Below are 20,215 nucleotides of genomic sequence, written 5' to 3' on the forward strand. Positions count from 1 at the left end.
TGAGTGTAATTAAAAATAAGGTTTAGGTTTAGAATTCATAGGGTATTATTTTATATGTTGGGCACTTTGTGCACATAGTCTCAAACAGGGTATATACCGTTAACGGTATTTTTTAAATTTTGTATTTTCTTCTATAAAGAGGTACTCGATTTTAATTTTGTTTTTATACAGAAATTTAATGTTATTTTAATATACAAATCAAACACTTGAATCAAAAACTACATTTTCGAAAAAAAAAATCTTTGCATTAAATTTTTTTGACAATTTTTTTGATAGCCAATTTTTCAAAAACCAATGGCGCATTAATTTTTTCAAATGTGATTATTTTATTTATTTAACTCAATATTATTAGTTCAGTGTTTTATAATGCAAGAAAATCTCATAAGTTATCTCAAATATTCCTCCTTGGTTGGTACCTACATTTATGTATATGAAGCTTCCACTAAGAGGTGTCAAATTTCTACTAATTATATTTGTCGGGTGTGAACATCTCAATAAACTTCCAAAATTAAATTATGAAATTTCAAATGTTACTTGAGAGGAAAGATTTCCATTGAGACTATACTGAGTGGTTCTTATGATGTCATTATATAATTTTTCTCTTATGACTTCTTGATGGTGTCTATGGGAACAAGAAATGCCATTTTGAGAATTTTTCATAATTTTTGTGTAATACCTACTTGCTTTTAAAGTGACGACATCATGATGCTTTGGGTGCTTCGCTTTTTTTGCATAAGGAGTTAAGAATTGTATGGTATTTTGTGTCAAAAACAAGCAAAAAGAAGAATTAAGTATGTAACTACTTAGTTTTCAAAGGTATATCAGTTCTATAGTAATAACGAAGAGTTCATTCATACATGCTAGCTATTTAAGTTAAGAGTCAGTTATGGTTCGTTAAATATTTAAATTTTAAAATTGAATTTAAGAAGACTTGAAAATATATATTGCCTGGTAAAGTCTTTTAATGATATCTTTATGAAAAGTTTTGCATAAAAACTTTACAACAATATGTCTAACCTTGAATATTCCTTGTGTCGTAGCGAACCTTAAAGAGGATAATAAGATCCTTCTCGCGTATTACATTTTATGAAGAATAATTGTTTTTAATTTTACCAAAATTTTCTGCTTAAGTTAAAATAATCCTGAAAAACATCCTTATTTTTTCAATATTAACATAATTTTTTTTTTTAATTTTAATAAAACAAAATATGTACCCTATATGTATATACAAAAATATCCACCAAAGCAAAATTTCTCTCATGATGTGTTCAATGAACAGATTATAGTTAATGAAAAAAAAAAAAACATTTTCCTGGAAGCAATCAATAATTTTATTCGAAAGAAGTTGTCGCCGTGATATCGTTTCCTTCGTAACAAAAAAAAATGGATGCCTGTGTGTATACGAATGGAAAATAAATCATTAGTGAATATTTTCTTAAGGATATAAAGGAAACAAATTAATGACGAAATACCGATCGAATAATTTTGTGTCCTTTCCTTGAATTATATTCGACCTTGTAAAAATATGTAAATTGTCTTCATGATTTGACATCTTTGCTCTGAATAAGTTAGAATTTATTAGGATACAAAAAAAAAGTGACGAATAGAAGGCATAAAATAAAAGGCTAGTTATTAATTAAATCCAAAATGACAATTTGTAAATTAATTGGAATTAATGGAAAAATGTTATTATTTGCATTTGTTATTTAAAATTATTTTTGTTACAAATAATATTTAAATTTTTTTTGCTCATATTTCAGAAAACTTGTGAGTTTATGCCAAACAACTTAAACGACGATTGACGTATCATATCATGTATCATAGCATATTTCCAATTAAACAATTTTACCCGACCCAGCTATATTTAATATTTAAATAATATTTGAAAACTTTTAAGTTCACTCTAGAACTTAATTAACTAAATAAATTATACCCAAAAATGAAGATTTGTATTCATATTTATCATTTTTCAGAAATTATAAACACCTATGAATTGACTTAAAAGGTAGAGAATTTTATTTGTCCACTTGTAGTTAAACTTTTCTTGAAATTACTTATAACAAGTTACCTTTTAGATATGGTAAATTATTTTTCTCACAAAATATAAGCACAATCAAAAGGTTATTATGTTAAAAGTCGTTATTATAAATAGTCAACTTTTCCATATATAATATTGAATAATGATTTTGTTTTTTTTCGTTTCCAAAAAAAACGAAAGACTGAAGGAATTTGACAACCAAAAGAAAAGAAATATAAAAATTCTCCTTAATATTAACCTAGCCTGTAATAACCACGTTCCATCTTTAATATTGAAATGGAAAGTAGAAAGTAGGTAAAGTAGGTATACCTACCTAATTTACTTGTACCTGTTGATAAAGGTTAAGCTTGTAATTCACTTATAGAAAAGTTTAAGTCTTTTATCTATAATTAAAGATGAAGGGCTTTTTACTTCTAATTATCTTAGCGGTTGAGGATGTCAAATTGAAGATAACGAAAAAGAGGGAAGCAAAAATTACTGAACCATATAATTTAGTTAGGATAAGCAGGCAAAGTTGTCAACTATATTTATATCTTCTTTGTAATTGTGTGCTTTATTCAATGTTTTTGTTTTTTTTTTTTTCTTAAGATGTTGTTGATGAAAAATTTGTACTTACCTTATATAATAAAGAAGTCCTTTTCTGGAACATTCTTTGTGATAAATTCATTCCTTAACTTTGTTTTCTTTTATTTTGCTTTTGTGGATAAAGTCAAGCAATTTTTTTTAGTATTAATTTCTCATGTTCTTACTGTAGATCTTTAATTTTTAGTTCAACTACTCTTAAAAAGAATAATTTTGTAATAATACTTTGGTATTGTTTTTTATTTATTTAATTTTATTTTAATAACAGTAACATTCTAAAAAAACCTCATTTTACTCACACTAGTTTATGTTAATTCAATCAATTTGTGACACTTATAGTTATTTATCATAAATAAATTTGTAAATTTATGGCATTTAAATATTTCGTATGAATTAAATATATATGTATGTACGTATTTTGTATTTTATTATATTTAATTTACAAAATGTCATTATGGTTTTTGTTTTATTAGCATGTAAATATGTGTTTTTCTAATTGTTTTACTAATAATCATTTGATTAAGCAAAAATGTATTTTATTCCAATTATGTTTACAAAATTACATCATCCATAAAATTATTATTGTTTGTTTGACAAGAAAATATTATTTAAATAAATATCATTAAAGTTCCCTAGAGCTGAAAATGAATGTCAATAACTAATGTAATTATAATCAAATCAAATCAATTATTTTGTTATTAAATTTTATTCATTATATTCATATTGCGTAATGTGTTTTTGTTAATAGGACATAATCTATCCATGTGTAATCAAATATAAGAATTCATTGAATTGAAAAAAAAAAAATAATACATTTTTTTATTTTTGTACTGTCAATACAATCAGATTTCATTAAATGATTAACTCTTTGGCTTTCACTTTGTTATAGCATTTAAATAAAATTAACTTCATTATTTTAATCTTTATTAGCTGTTTATGAAAACAAAGTAAATTACATCATAGGTTTTTTTTTCAACAGCCCAATTTTATATGTTTGTTTGTCCTTAAATAGAACTCATTATATCTATTCATTAATTTTTGTGGACACTCGATGACAATCCAGATTGTTAGATTAAACAAAACCATTTTTAAGAAAGTAGCTATTTGGGTAAATATTTCGATTTAAGTTGTTTTTACTTTCAAAAAAAATTATAAAAATAAAATTATTTAAAAAGCTAACAAAAACTTAGCAATACTTGGCAATCACTTATTGAATATCATTGAAGGCAAGCACTTTCGCAAACATTAGATTTCTTTTCATTTTTATTTCTTGTCCGTTTCCGTTTCTCCGGTTCTATAAAGCTTTACAGATGCAATTGTTGCTTCTGTAAAGCATTATAGAAGCAAAATTGTTAGTAGTAGAGCTCTTGAAACCCGGGTACCCGAAGACCCGCCCGGGTACCCGGGTACTCGAATATCCGGGTATTACCCGGGTAGCTTATTTAATTTAATTTGCATAGAAGAAAACATATCCTTACTGCCATATTATTATATTATTAAACAATATATAACAATTGTTTGCTAAAAATAAATAGACCATCTTATTCATTAATGGCGTTTCATAGGTAGACTGTAAGATCTTTTGTTTTATCCAAGTCCTATTGTGCCTGTTTACAATGAAACTAATACAAACCTTTTTTAACTTATATTACTTATATTCATCATCCGAAATATTCAGTTGGTATAGTAATGCAATTATATATAAACTAATCTTATATTAAAGAGGTTTGATGTCATAAATAATATAACTTGCCATTGTATTATTTCCATACTACAAGGAAAATGCCTTTGACCACGCTAACCTTACTATCAAATTTTCTTTTTTATTTAATATTTTTCCACCACCAAACTAACCGAAGAAAAAAAAAGTGCTTGAGATAAAAGCTTAGATATACCTACGAAAGTCTTAAAAAATAGAACACCAGTAGATTGCACCCTTATAAATCGGATAAGTCTCTATCACATTGCCACCGTTTTCTTTTCATTTTTTTTTCTATTTTTCTTAGAGATTGCATTAATTCACTTTTATTTCCTTGAAGGTTTTCCAGTAAATCTTTGCCTCAAGATCTTTTAAGCCTTACCATAAAAAAAGTTTTTTTTTTCAGCAATTAAAGTCTAAGTTACGAGAAGTAATATCGCAGGATTTCTTTGGAACGCCCAATCGAAATAAAATAGCCTTTGGGTTCAATGAATCTCTTGGTAACGAAATAATAATTATTTTTAGATGAATTTTATGCCAACATAATTATGAAATTCCCATGTTGACAGGTTAAGAACAATGAAAATAAAAATGCGACACATACGACCGAGTGTACGAGTTAGTTGAAAAAAGAAAACAAATCCTTGCTTTTGTTAATCTTTTAAGGTAATATTTCGACGGTTAAACTTTATAACCTCGTAAGTCGCAAAATCTATCTATCTATCTTTTGGTATATTCAATGTTGTTTTGAACATTTTTCAGGAATGACGAAATTCAAAAGCTCGTATTGATATATCCCATACAAAAACAAGAAACACAACATATTGTTTTTTGATTTCTGAAAAACCTGCAAAAACGACTTACGAGGTTATGAAGTTTAACCGTCGATTTATCGTTATGAGCTCCTATTTTTTGCACGAAATCAACAATATTTGTATCTATATGAAATTTTTACATAATATATGTATATTATATTCAAATATTGATTGAAAATCCTTGCAACAGGTTGTGCTTATGCAACCACATGGGTTATTTAGCAGTGACCACAAATTGGTTATACATACAGGGTCATATTGGATATGTAAAGATATGACTTTTTCATTGTTCCAAAATCTATAGATATGAATATATGTTTTAAAAAAGTGATGGCATAAAAATGTATTAAATGGTTCTTGAAAAAAAAACTACAAATAGTTACACACACACACACCACATTTTGGTTTAGCAAAGAAAACGAAACGAACGTTTACCCTTACGCTTCTGTAACATCCCTCTAAAATAACACAAATCCCAAAAATGGAGGTTTTAATGTTAAATATACAAACCATTTCCCATGCTTTTTTTTAATAAAAAAAAAAAATAAAAAAAATAACAAATTTTTTTGGATTTATTTACTAATGACGGAAAGATGAAAAAAAATAAATAAAAAACACTTTTAGACATTTCAGTGAAATGAGCGGATAAAGTTTGTTGTAATTTTTTTTTAAGTAAATTATTTTGTAGGTACACTTAGTGAAAAGCCACCATAAAACAACGTAAAATCAATGAAAACCACATTGATTTAACTATTATTCGGAATGATTTTGCGTTGAAGATGAACATTTTAAAATCAAGGTGGAAAAAAGGTTAATTTTTGATGGTTTTGTATTTTAAAGTCACATAAATCAAAGTAGTTAACTTTGAAACAAAGACGTTTCAACTTCAATTTATTTTTTCCCTCAGTGTACTTTATTTGAAGAAAACTCCGGAATTTGCTAGAAAAATGATTTTATTTGTTGGTAAATGTTATTTACGAAAAGATTTAGTCTTTACTTTACTTTACTAAAACTTTTTTCCTAAAACTTTTGTAAATAAATTGTACTCAGTAAGCAATCAATAAGAGATTGCAAAGTGTTTGTGCATCACAAATTTTATTTCTGCCAACTACAAAAAAAAACAATCCTTTCTACAAAAATAAAAATAGGTAATATAAAACTATTCTCTTCACCTGTATTTTAGTCAATGGCGATGAGTGATGGCAAACAAGCTTTGAGAAACGACAGACTTTTCATGTTATCATTGAAAATTTTGTTATTCCCTTTTTCGAGCTCACACAGGAAAGCAAACTTCAACAGGCTTTGATGGCTCGCAGAGTTCAATGGCAATAGTGTCCTTTTTGCCCTTTTAGTTTTCCACTCATCCTTGTTTTGTTTATATTACATATGTTTAAGAAAAAAAGGACCTTTACTTTGTCGAAGATTTTTTATAGACAATACAAAGGTATATGCATAAAAGGTGCAGAATAATGTAACAGTAAAATAATAAAGATAGAAACGAAAGTATAGGGTCACTTGAAAATTGTAGATACCTATCCTGTACAAGTGCATGCACAGAATGTTTATTCTGTATACATTGCATGTTTAAAGCCTATAGTTAAAAAAAAGGGTTCTGAATTCTGATCTAACACCTGGTTTACACACAAAATGTCAAGATACAAATGATGGCGTTTATTCACGAACGACTATTTAAAAATATTAGATTACTGTCTCTTTACAGATAAGGAGAGATTATCCTTAAGTCGGTTGAAACTTACAGAGTTTACTATAAACGTATCTTATTTTAAACTTCTCGAAAGGAATAAGCCATACGATAATAAAGTTTTTCGTGGATTACAAAATAAAAATATTTTGAAATAAAATATTTTAATATAAATGTGATATTGCACGTATAAAGAAAACAAGTAAACTCCTTAGAATCAATAGAAACTACAGTTCTATAAAAACCGATTCATAAAATTACATTAAACTTTTGTTGGGACATGGTTTTCTGTGGTAGACGACAATTGCTTGCACAATAGAGAAGTTATAGAGGAAAAAAAAAGAAAAACAAATATTTTACTATACTGTGCAATAATAAGTTTCCAAGTACTTCATAGAGCTTTCAAAAATATTCTCGAGCATTGAAAGGAGCCCCACTCGTGCAAACACATAATATAGTACCCGTGTCATGTGTGCGGAACATTTATCATTGAATCAAGTGTGTGGGTGGGGATACAAGTGCTAGGGGTTTGAATTTGTTTATACCACCTCAGGGTGATGCCATTATAAATTTCCCATGAGAGTTCTTATCTTCCTTTCATATTAAATGGCTTTTTGTATACAATATAACTTGGGATTTCATATTTCGTTTAGAGGATAGACGATAGAAGAGATTAAAATACAAGGCTTAGGTATAATAGTAAACTTTTTTTTAAAATACCTACAATTTGTTTTATTTTTCATTTGCTATTAGAACTAAGCTGAAATTTAATGGAAGAGATTTAATTTTTTTTTCTTTGTATATAAGTTATATAGATTCTTATCACAACTTAAAATTTATAAAAAAAAATCTCAAAAATATTGGAAACTCTAATTGGCGAATAACGAGAAAGATTGCTGAAAAGTTGTAATATTTTCCAACCACCTTGTTTTGCCATTTCTTCTCCAAGTTAGCTACTACTCTTCATTGAACTTGATTTATAAATCCAATTTAAACTGAAAAATATTTTATTGCAACTTAAAATAACTTGCATTGAAAAAAAAAAATATTTGTTGCAACTAAAAATATTTTACATTAAAAAAAAAAAATTGAATTGAAAATAAATTTTTTTTTGCAAATAAAAATATATTGCATTGAAAAAAAAATTTATTGCAAAGAAAAAATTTTCGGCAATGAAAAAAAAAATTCAATGCAAAAAAATTTTTATTTGTCAAATTTCTTACAATTTTGACTATTTGACCATGCTATTTCAACTACCTATAAAATTGAACCTAATGTATGGTCAAATATTCAAAATTATAGAAAATTCGACGAATATTAAATAAAAATACTTAATGCACACACTTTGCATTGAATTTTTTTTTTTTCAATGCAGAAAATTTTTGATTTGCAATAAAATTTGCTTTCCAACGCAAAATATTTTTAGTTGCAATAAATATTTTTTTTTAATGCAAATTTTTTTATTTGCAATAAATAGTATTTTCTTTTTATTTTCAAATAGGTACATTTTTTTTAAATGATATTTTTGCAATCCTGAAAATAAGGACGAAGCCAAAATATCTACTTTGATATTTTTGTAGGCCCAAATTAACAGAAAAATGTAAATTTATATTTTTGCTAATTCTAATTTTATACAAAAATTAGAATTAGAAAAAATAAAATTTACTTTTTTTTGTTAATTTTCGATTTTGCAATAGCAGCTACATATTTGTTTGCATTTATTATGCTTAGAGATAGATTTCAAAGTGAGATCCATTTATTTAATGCGATTAACCATGTTAATTTCAGTTGAGTTTGTATCATTACTGAAATTCTATTATGTGCGGAATCACATTGAAATTAGTTTGTTGGCTTGCCAAAACCTTATGCTCATCGACAACCCTTAAAATTAAACCAAATAAATTTAAAACAGGTTTAATCGAATATTTAAAAAAGTAGGATAAATTTAAATAAGTTTTTTGTTTGCGTATATTTAAGTATAGGTACTATTTTATGAATTTATGAAACTAGCTATTTTTTTAAAGCACTTATTTTTCTTTTTTTTTTTTCTTAAAAAAAGACAAAACATAAAATTAAAAGATTTTTAATCATTTAATGTGAAACAGAAAACATTTGAACTCTTGTAACTTCAATTATCTGAAAAATAAAATGAACATGAAGGATGTCCCTTTAATTTTATATAGCTGACACCATTAGCAAAAGGGTCAACTTGCTTCAATTTAACACCAAACACAAATTTTCAACAAGGGAAAACCAGCCCTATTAATATTCACAACTCAGCATAATTTGCATAGATATTAAAAGTTGGCCATAAAATGGACAGTTTTACCCGACTAGAATAGCAAGTGTGTTGCAATTGTTAATATTTATGAATATAATTTTTTGCCTCAAGCTTAAGAAGTCACTTTAAAATTGAATGGAAAAGAACCTTTAAAAATCCTGTGTGTGAACCTTAGATTGTTTGATTCATATTTTCCATAAATTTTATTGCTTTATTTTGAAATTAAATCAAATCCAGAATTTTACTGTTTTCTTGAATTCCAATATCAAAACAAAAAGACATAAATTATCTTCATCTGACTTGCTAAATTGGCTATAATGACCTTTACTTTGGACAGTAAGCATTAAAAAAATACACTTTTGTTCACTGTGGTGTATACGTACTTTTTTTCTCTAAATAATATTCAACTTTATTATAAATTCTATCTCCAATGAACAATATATTAAAAATTGTAAATTAATTTTCCGAAGTCATACATGAAAGCTTTTCTGAAATTTTGCAGTTAACTTAAGATTACGATGGAAATTTTGATAAATTCATATAAGATTACGAATATGACGTCACTTTAACTTTCAATTAAATTGATAAAAGTATTATAATTCTATTTTTATCTAGAAAAATAGTTTGCAATATGCTTCAGTGGTTATTCATTTAGTTAATAAAGTCCCTTTGGCAACATTAAAATGCTCGTTGATGAACAGTTAATATTCATTTAATTTAAAAGATAAATAGATCAAAGATTAATTGAAATTAATCTAATTTAAAAGATTATACAAAATCATACCTATATAAAAGCCATACGGAGAATTAGTATAATTTTCTCTCATCCATAAATGCCACAATCATGTAGCTTCAAGGTTTATTATATTATGTATCTTCAGTATACAACGTCAATGAATTTCATTTCTAATTAAATTAGTCCAATTTAGTCACTGACCCATTTCAATAAACACCAACAGTATGTCCATTGATGTATAGTTATATATGCATAAAGCAATAAACATAGACTTTTGTATGTATACAAAAGGTCCTCGGTTATTACAAACCCAAAAGTTAGTTCCATACAGAGTTTGAATTCAATTTTGGAAATTTCACATTGATTTATTTAATTAGCTTAGAACTGACAAACTCGAGCTAACAAACTACTCCTTTGAAAAGGAGGCATTTCTGGAACTACTTTATTTGCTTGATGTTAATTTATTATCTAGTATTTACAGTTAAACTCTCTTAATTTTGTTTAAAATCCCGGGTTTTGGTACGTAAAATCTAGAACTGAATTTTTCCCAAAGATTTTGTATTCATAATCGTCGACTGACAAAAAAATATTAATTTATTTGCAAAATTGATGTTTTGAGATTTTAAATGCAATTTTGTTTATTACTTTTTTTCTAAAATTAAATTTTAAGCACAAATTTTTTATTCTTAAAAAGATTTCAAGTTTAAGGAAAATTCATTTTCACAATCACTTTCAAGGGAATAAGTTCTCTTATACCTGACCATCATCATCTTAAAGAAGATATAAAAAAAGTTATAGAAAATTATATTATTTTAGCCGTTAGCAGAGTAAATTCCATAAATTAATTATCTGATTCATAGGAAATTTTAAGCAATATTATACACACCTTTTCAACATGGAAGGAAAGTTGGCAAGAGTAAAGTTTCATGAAAGTTTTACGAAGTGCTTGAAGGATAACGATAACTTGTTTCAATGCATCTTTAATGCTGACATCGTGTTTACGGAAGAGATTTTGTTATTGTTTCATCAAAAACTGCCTTCTACAAATTGCGTTGAAATTTATCGATGTGAAATATTAAAAGAAAAAAAAAAAGTAGTAAAATTAATATCAATAAGGAAATATAGAATCACCTGAATGGTTACTAATTTTACATCATTTTCAAAATTTTTAAAGAAATGATTTCCTTCCTTTGCATATCCTTGTCAACACCAAATTTCCAAACCAATTAAAATAACTTACAATAAAATAATTTCCATCTTCATTAATTTTCAATATTCCTGCTTGATATTTGATTCTTTATTCTATAAACTCAGACATTTTCGTTCTCCTTTAATATACAACCACACAGTAAATATGTGTGTGTGGGATATTGGTAATAAAATCAAATAAGAAACCATACATTGCAGGAACCATGGCAGCTAGTGATGGGAACTATCGAATAAAAACTATCAAACTATCGATAGTTGTAAAATATTCATTCATTCGATAGTTTAAAATCATTCATTCGAATAGTTTTTTCGTTCGATAGTTTTTTATTCGATAGTTTTTTCATTCGAATAGTTTTTTCGTTCGATAGTTTTTTATTCGATAGTTTTTTCATTCGAATAGTTTTTTCAAACGATAGTTTTTTCATTTGAATAGTTTTTTCGAACAATAGTTTTTTTCATTTGAATTTTTTTATATTCAGTTACTGTTTTCTTTCAGTCTATTAGATTGTTTTTGTTTTTATTCAGTCATAATTTTATTTCTCTACTATTTTCTTTTTTCTCTTGATTTCACAATTTAATTGTAAATGATTTTATCTGCATTTGAAGGAAGGACTGAAAAGGAAGATGAATGATGATATACATATTGTGTGATCTTCCAAATGATATCTTGAAAGTTTTTCAGGACTGAATTTATGTGTTTTATGTTGGAGTGCCCATATTTTCAAAACAAAGGCGGTAAAGAAGAAAAAGAAAGGCACGGTGCATGAAAAGAATAGAAGTTATCTGTCGGTATCATAAAAAAGTGACAAGAAAGAAAAAAATAACTCTTTGACCTGGAAAGCGGAACATGTTCATTGTTCAGCCAGTGTATAGTTTATGATCCTAATTAGTGGGAAAACCCATCCTTTCAATTACTTGACGAGACATGGCGCCGGAAGAAGCAAAACATTCGCGCACGCACAAACAGCAGATATCTGTGTCAACAAGTGGATTTTGTAAAGGGTTGTTAATGGGTTAGACAAAAATATGATGCAACTGTGTGGTTGGTTTGGATTATTGTATATACTTTTGATATTTGCAATTTTGCATGTGGACGAGCAAAAATAGAAAGTGTAAGAAAAGGAAACAAATCCTTTCCAGTGGTCATTTCTCGACTATTTTTTTTTTTTTTTTTTTACTGAATATTTGATAGTATTTATTCGATAGTTTATTCGATAGTTTTTATTCGATAGTTTATTCGATAGTTTTTATTCGATAGTTTTATTCGATAGTTTTTATTCGAATGAATGAATGAATGAATGAATGAACTATTCGATAGTTCAAATCATTCAGTTACTAACTATCGATAGTTCAAATCATTCGATAGTTCCCATCACTAATGGCAGCCACACAAGATTCCAAGAAATCTAGAATATGAAATAGATTTTATTTTGGACCAAGTAATATAACGTTTCTCTGTGAATTTGCTCCTTCAATATAGGTAATCGCATTTGTGTCTTAAATGTATGTATTGAGAAACCCACTTATGTGTGGGCAACTATATCCTTCGGCTTAGTTCCAATCGATTTGCAAAATAAAAGGAAAGTAGAATGCATTATGTAAATGTATAAATTTATTTCCAAATGGTATTTTGCTTTGAGTTGGCATTTCATACAGGATAGAGAGAGTGTGTTTGTGTGATCATTCTGATCCCCAATGACCAGCATTATAGTATTTGAATTCTGAGAAAAAATAAACAAAAGGAATGTTGGAAGAATTTTTATTAAATTTCTTTTGTATATTTTTTTTTAACAGAATTTGTGTTGTGTTCCAGTATTTTCCTTTTTTTTCTTTCGCTATCTCTTTTTTTTAAATTGCTAAAGTAGTTTGTGTTTTTTTTAATTTTTTTTTAAATGGAAAATGGGAGAACTTTTTGTATTCTTTTTCTTTGAAGAGCTCTTGATTTTTTATAAGGCTGTCACCTAGATAATATGAATAGAATGTATGCAGGAATGTCATCGTCAAGGTATCTTTGTAGGTATTTTGTTTATAATTATTCCAGTTGCAAGTTTTGTGAGAAATATAGATACAAATTTAATTTTGAAGGCTTTTCATCATCATCATCAATACTTTACATCAATATTTTACTACAATTTTTATTTCATTTTTCTAAAAGCAGAAAATCGTTTATTTATGGTGCATCCTTTTCATATTCTTCCTAATGTTTACAAACAAATAGTAATGAAGTAACCTTCAGTTTGTTAAAAGGATGATTTTTAGGATTATTTTCATCCAATACTGCGCAAGAAAATAAACGGAATTTGTATGAACACTTTTCGATGAATAAAGAAAACACTCAAAAATGTAATTATCCTTTATACATTACCTAATTAAAACAGCTTTTAAAATTCTTCGGGATAGCAAATAGATGAATTTGATTCGATTTTGAACAATTCTTACCAACAACAGTTAACTGCTTCAATGATCGCTCTTTTTCCTGAATCAAATTAAATGCACTTTGGAATTGTGTAACGCACAGGAAGGATGTGTTGAGGCATACGGAAGGATAAAGAATTTATAAAATTGAATACAAAATAGACTCTTGTTTTTTTTTTTTTTTTTTGAGTTGCATGCCATCGATGGAATTCAATTATTTTCATTGAAATGGACGTTTAACTGTTTTAAGGATGCAAGTGAACGGCTCGAATGTCCAATTATGTTTGTACTACCTTGTTATCTCAAATTGGACGATACGCATAAGAGATACATCAATAATTGTAGTCAAACGTTAAAAATAAAAATACGATTAATTGCAACTCAGTCAAATAAAATTGTTTTTAATTTTCTATAAAAAAATGAGTTTACAGTTAGCACAATAAGTTAATAAGAGGCTTGTTTTTTCAGTCTCTTACCCTTTTCTGAACCATGCGGGCCGTATGACTAGTTGATTAAAAACAGAAAAAGATTAATACTAAATGAAAATACAGCTTTTACTTAAAAGATGGATTTATCCTTAAACTTGATTTTGACAGTTCTTACAACACACTCTAAAGGAATTCTTTTTAACTGCTCTAAATATATTTTTTGAAACTCAATTTTCTCAAAAATTCAATTCAATTTCAATAAAAAATAAAATATAATCTTGAGCACTTTTTAACCCAAACGAAAAGCTTCATAATTGGTTTTGTATTGGTACCTATCTAAAATTTAGTGAATTTGAGGCGCATGCTACATTGTTAATTCTATAGACTTCATATGTAAATATACATAATCTTTTCTTAATTTATACCTTTCAGACATCATTATCAAAAGCTTTCAATTTTATCATTGATTTCATTTGATTTTTCTTGCGAAGCCTTATGCCAGACAAATTCATTTATCTTACTTTCTATAAACAATATTGCTTAGGTGGTTTATAATTCCCAGACTTTTTTGTGTGGTTTTTAAATTGAGAGACAAATACAAATTTGTATGAATACTGTGTATTATTATTTTTTTTTATTGATTCTTTACTTCAAAAAATCAAATTCTACATTTTACTTGCACTGACTTAACCCTCCAAGTCCTCAAAACACTTTTTTTTATTATTTGCAATAAAATAATATCCAAAATTAAAAAAAAATTTAGATAAATGAAGGAAGTAGTATAAAGAAAAAAAAACGAAATTAAAAATAACGTTTTCAAATATCTGAAAAGTATTGTAAAAGTCAAATATTCTATTTTACTTTAATCGCAATTCTGAGTTAAAATAATACATATAAAAATAAAATAAAAATCTCCCTTGACACTAACGAACAACGCCAAAGTAGTAGTTTATATCATAAATCGGCGAAACAGAAGTTAACGATGCTATAAAAAAATATATTACTCTATATAGAAAAATCCAAAGAATAAGCAAAAATAAATGTAATAAAGGACCCGTTGAAAGAAATGCAAGAATAAATTCAAATGTTCGCTTCAGGCAACGAACGAAAAAGAAAAGAACCAATGTTCCTTTCATTGAACAAAAGCAATTTCACTATGAAATCGAAATGAGATTCAATAAATTTCAATGATTTTGTGAATTTGTATCTCTTTGATTAAGTAAGAAAGCTGTATTGCTTGGAAAAATATAGTCTTTTTATATTTTTTTTTCTCGCGAGGTCATAGGATAGATGAAGATTTTTGTGTAAATTGATTTTATACAAAAAGTGAAATTGTTCCACTTACTACTAAATTGCTTTTTGGATTGTACAATATTCTATCATAAATTTGAAAGCAGATAGATATTATAAGATGGAGTGCGAAAAATAATAAAAGTATGTATAAAGTCAGTCAAAATCTTAAGAAAATCTACCTTATTTTTGTTTATAGGAGAAACATGTACCTACTTAAAACTAATTATTTGCAATTTTATGTACGTTTTTAGTGGCGGAAAATTATTAGATTTTAAAATTAAAAAACAAAATTGAAAAAAAATCAATTTTGCAGAAAAAAAATGAGACTTATTTTGAAAACTGAACATTTACGCTTGAATTGATAATTTCTTCAAAGCTTCTTGGCAATTTTTTTTACGTTCGCAATTTTTGTATTCAAAAAATTAAATACAAAAAAAAAATAGGATAAAAATACGATAATAAAAAATTTCGTTAATGTTTAAATAAATAATTTTGCAAAAGTTAAAAGTTGAGCACTTAATGAGAGGTTGTTGCAGTCCTTCAAAATGCACCAAGAAAAAATTTTGTCAAAAAATAACCTCATATCTATATTTTTTTCTGATTTTCTTTTTTTTTGCTTTCCGAAATAAAAGTTGCATTATGATCAACCTTTTTTATAAAATTTTTCAGACACATGTCAGACAAGAGTTTTTCAACATACATTTTTAGTTTGTCTGCAATTTTTCCTCGTTCCTTAAACAACAAATACCTACCTATTCTCTTCCATAAAAACTCTAAGCATTTCATGCTTGCATTTATTTGTTTTGCCACTTTTTGTTTACAATCATATATGGCTGATTGTTTGCTTTCGTATTCCAGGACATTCTATTTCACCGCATTTATTTTCATTTTTCCGGGATTTTTTTTTTGTTCCGGTTTGTGTGCTCAATGGAGCTTGCTCTACATAAATGTAGAGAATGCAGAAGAAAAAGTTATTGCATACGCTTTAAGGCAATTCAAAAGTAAACCAAGTGTAAAAGTGAAAAAAAAACTTTCCTCGTGACAGACATTTCGCACAAAATGTAGTAAAATACAATTTACATTGTGCAGTCCTTTTGTCCATTGTCAACTTTTATATCTTTTTTGCATTTAAGTGAACTTTTTCCTCGGTCTTAAAGCCATATGGAGTATATACCTACCATTTAAATTTAATATGAAAAAAAATATAAAACAATTATTTGTTAGGTATTTATGGTTTTTAAAAACATATTCATATAAAGAATATCTTAATTTAAGAACAAGGATTTTTAATCATCTTTATAAATTATGATTTTATGGATTTAAAATTTTATAATTTTCTGATTATCTCAATCAAAGTTTACATTCATTGAATCCAGCTTTTTTGATTCCCCTCTCCTTTAAAACAAATACATCTCTTTGAACTGTCTCGTCGTTCTGGACGCATGTTAATTATTAAATGAGTTCAGCAGAAAAATAAATCCTATAAAGATTTTTTTTTATTGAACAACGGTGTGCGTTTGGCGATGAATCATATTCCCGGTATCCTTTTTATCCATGCAATGTTAATTCTGTAGGCACAGAATACATATAGCTGAAATTGGTTGCTTCTTCGCACGCTGCGCCAAATGTAAATTGCTTTCAGTTGAATTACTATCAAAGAAAATCGAGCAACAATTTTATGCATCCCAACACACTAGCGGATGAGAGTGTTTCCAATCGAATGCACTGTTTTCAGGCCGACAAACAAGGACACTGACACAAAAACCGACTACATAATGAGTTGAAAACATTTTCCCTATAAAATAGACCTCATTTTACAAAATAGCTTGCAGTATATAAATTATGTACGTATACAGACGTGAAACATACACACATTGCTCAATTCTTGTTCACGCCATGATATAAAACCCATGAGAATTTAATTTGAATAGTCTGATGTGGAAGCTTTTTATGAAAACACATTTTACTTGATTGCTTGAATTGCTTTAATTTTGTTGAAAAAGTGCTTCAATATTTGTTCGTATTTTGTTAGCTTCAATTACAAAGATTGGCAAAGAGTAATTCCCTACTTACACATCAACTGTTTTTGAAAAGGAAATATTCAAAATAAAATTACATTTTTAAGAGCCACATTAGTTGGGCACTTAAACCTCATTATGATTTTAAGACTTGTCAAGGAAGTCGCACGTCCAAACTAAGCAGATTAAATTTCTTTTAAGGCAGGTAGTATTATTCAGCTGAGGGTGGAAGTTCATTCTTAAGGGGGGAAATATGTAAGTAATTTTTTTTAATACTATGCTAGGGGGGAAAATGCTTTTCAAATTTTTATTACCTTTCTTTTCAAAATGATTTAATTTATCCTTATTTACCAATAGACAAACAAAATTTCATAATCACTCAATTAATGAAAGTGGAGAGCAAAAAAAAAAAAAAATATATTCGACAGTGTTAACAGAAAGTTACCAAGTCGTTTGAGTTATGATTTAGAGAAATAATCTTTTGCAAGTACTTATTCAACTTACTTATTTACCAATATTACGTAATTTATGAAACTTCACCTCTAGAGAATCACTTTTAACTACACTGAGGGAAAAAAACAACTTAAAAACAACGAAAACCACATTGATTCAACTATTTTTCGGAATGGTTTTGCGTTGAAGACGAAAATTTTAAAATCAAAGTAGAACATCGTTAGTTTAAAGCGGATTGCCGTTATAAAACATTTTAAAATCAAAGTTGTTTCAACTTTGAAAAAAATCATCAATTTATTAAAAAAAAAAAGAAAAAATTGGCAGCCGCTGGGGATCGAAGCTACAACTCTTGGGTCACTCTCACTAGGCGAATGCTTTACCGAATGTGCTATCTCACTGTTGGAAATTAGGGTGATAAAATGCTACAAAAGCTGAAGTCCGACAAAAATAAAAAAATTTCTTAAATTGTTTCAATTTTAATTTAAAGATGTTTCATGTTAGTTTTTTTCAACGTAAAATCAACGTTGAACATATTACATTTTACGTTGCAGTTTTTCCCGCAGTGTAGTTACCATAATAATTTTTAAAACTATTTCCTTAAAGTTCCTAAAATCAAAAAAAAAAAAAAAAAATGTATTTCGGAAAACTTTAAATCGCATGCCTATATCAAAATAGCAAGAAAATTTTTAAAATTTTTTTGTTTCATCCTTATTTGCAACCAATCATGTGAATTGTGACAAAAATTACACGTTCAGTATGGCCTGTAATAGATAAGACAGAATATATGTATATTCAGATGTCTGGAATGATGATTTGCCTCCTTTGTGTGTTTGCAAAGGTTACAAAAAGATACACAACAAAAATTGCAGACAAAAACGATATACCTACTCCTACATACATCATAAACCCAAACAAAGGAAAGAACGCAAAATAAAAATACATAAAAAGAAATAAGACCCTTCAGGCATGATATGGATACCATTTTGTAATCTTTTTATTCTCAAATTATGCAAATTTCCTTGCCCCTACAAACGGAAGTTCGAAAATCTTTTTTTTACCTTTTTTTGTTTATTTTTTTCAAGATTCTCTCAAGCTAGTTCTCTCAGCCCTTGCTAAATGAGATACTAATAGATCCTAGGAGAAAGACCAGTTTTCCTATAAATTGTTATGGTTTTCTGACGTTATTTAATTTTTAGCAGTTCAGAACCGAACTTACTTTAAATTGAAACACATAAAAGAAATATCTATAATACATTTCCCAAAAATTTAATAGTAATTAAATACTTTTAAACACAAATCTAAACTTTTCACATGCATTGTCCTTGCTATACAAATTGCCTTTAAATCTACTATTGTAAAGCATTTAAATCTAATATACCTACAAAATTTTTCTTCATAGAAGCTACATGCAAACTGAAAAAAACTCTCTTACCATAAAAATCATAATATATACTTAGCGGTTTCCAGACACAAAGAAAAGTTGTAATGTACAATGGTACTCCATTGGACGTACCTACCTACTCAAAAGAAAATTAGCACTCTCACCTACCTGCCAACCAAAGTAAACAGCTTTACAGAGTTGGTTGTTGGCCCTTACCACTTGCCACAATACCAGATGCAATAATTTAATATAAGTGCAAACAAATTATGTGAATGAAGGTTTCCCAGCAAAATAATGTAAACAAAATGCACCAACCTCGTTCTAACAATACTTTGCATTTGTGTATTTTGGTCCTGTTGAAAGGTTGTTGATTCATGTTTGTTTTTGGTGTTTCCTTTTTTCATAAGGAAGATCAAGATAACAAAATCTTTCATTTTCCTGTCAACATTAAAAATAAATAATAAAGAAGCCTCGTTGTTAACATTGCGATATGCCTGCATAAAATGCGAATATTAACTTATAAGATTCACATCCGTTTTAAATAGACTCATTGTTTCAGGGGTTCTGAAAGTAATTTTTCACTTCAACTTAATTCTTTTCATTAAATTGTCTAATACTGAGAAATGTGTTAAATGATTCTGCATTATTTCAAAAGTTTTTCATTTCATATAAAAAAGGTGTTCTGACGCAAAAACAAACTTTTAAAACAATAGATTAGATAGATTTTTATTGGTTATTCTTGAATATTTACCAAGTTTATAAAAACAAAAATAAAAAAACCATGGATTTTTTGCCGTCTGCCTCCTTGACAAAACATAAATCAAATACCTACTTATTTTTTTAAATATTAATTTCCATCACAATAAGTTAACTATAAAATTACATAAAATTATATAGATCTAGTACAATAATAACGATATCTAGAAACTCTCATTAAACCACTAAGTTCCATAATTTACAGTATTCAAAAAGTCGACTGATCATAAGCTGTAACGATTCAGAAGATGACGAGAGAACCACAATGTCATCTGCAAACAAAAGTGCTTTAATTATTTGTCCAGCGTGCTCTATACCAGCGGGTAAACAGTCAACCAGGTCTTCGATAAATAGGGAAAAAAGGCTTGAATATAAAACATTTTATAAACTCCAAACAAATTTTTAGATG

The sequence above is a fragment of the Episyrphus balteatus genome, chromosome 2, assembly GCF_945859705.1.
Source record: "Episyrphus balteatus chromosome 2, idEpiBalt1.1, whole genome shotgun sequence".
NCBI lineage: Eukaryota > Metazoa > Arthropoda > Insecta > Diptera > Syrphidae > Episyrphus > Episyrphus balteatus.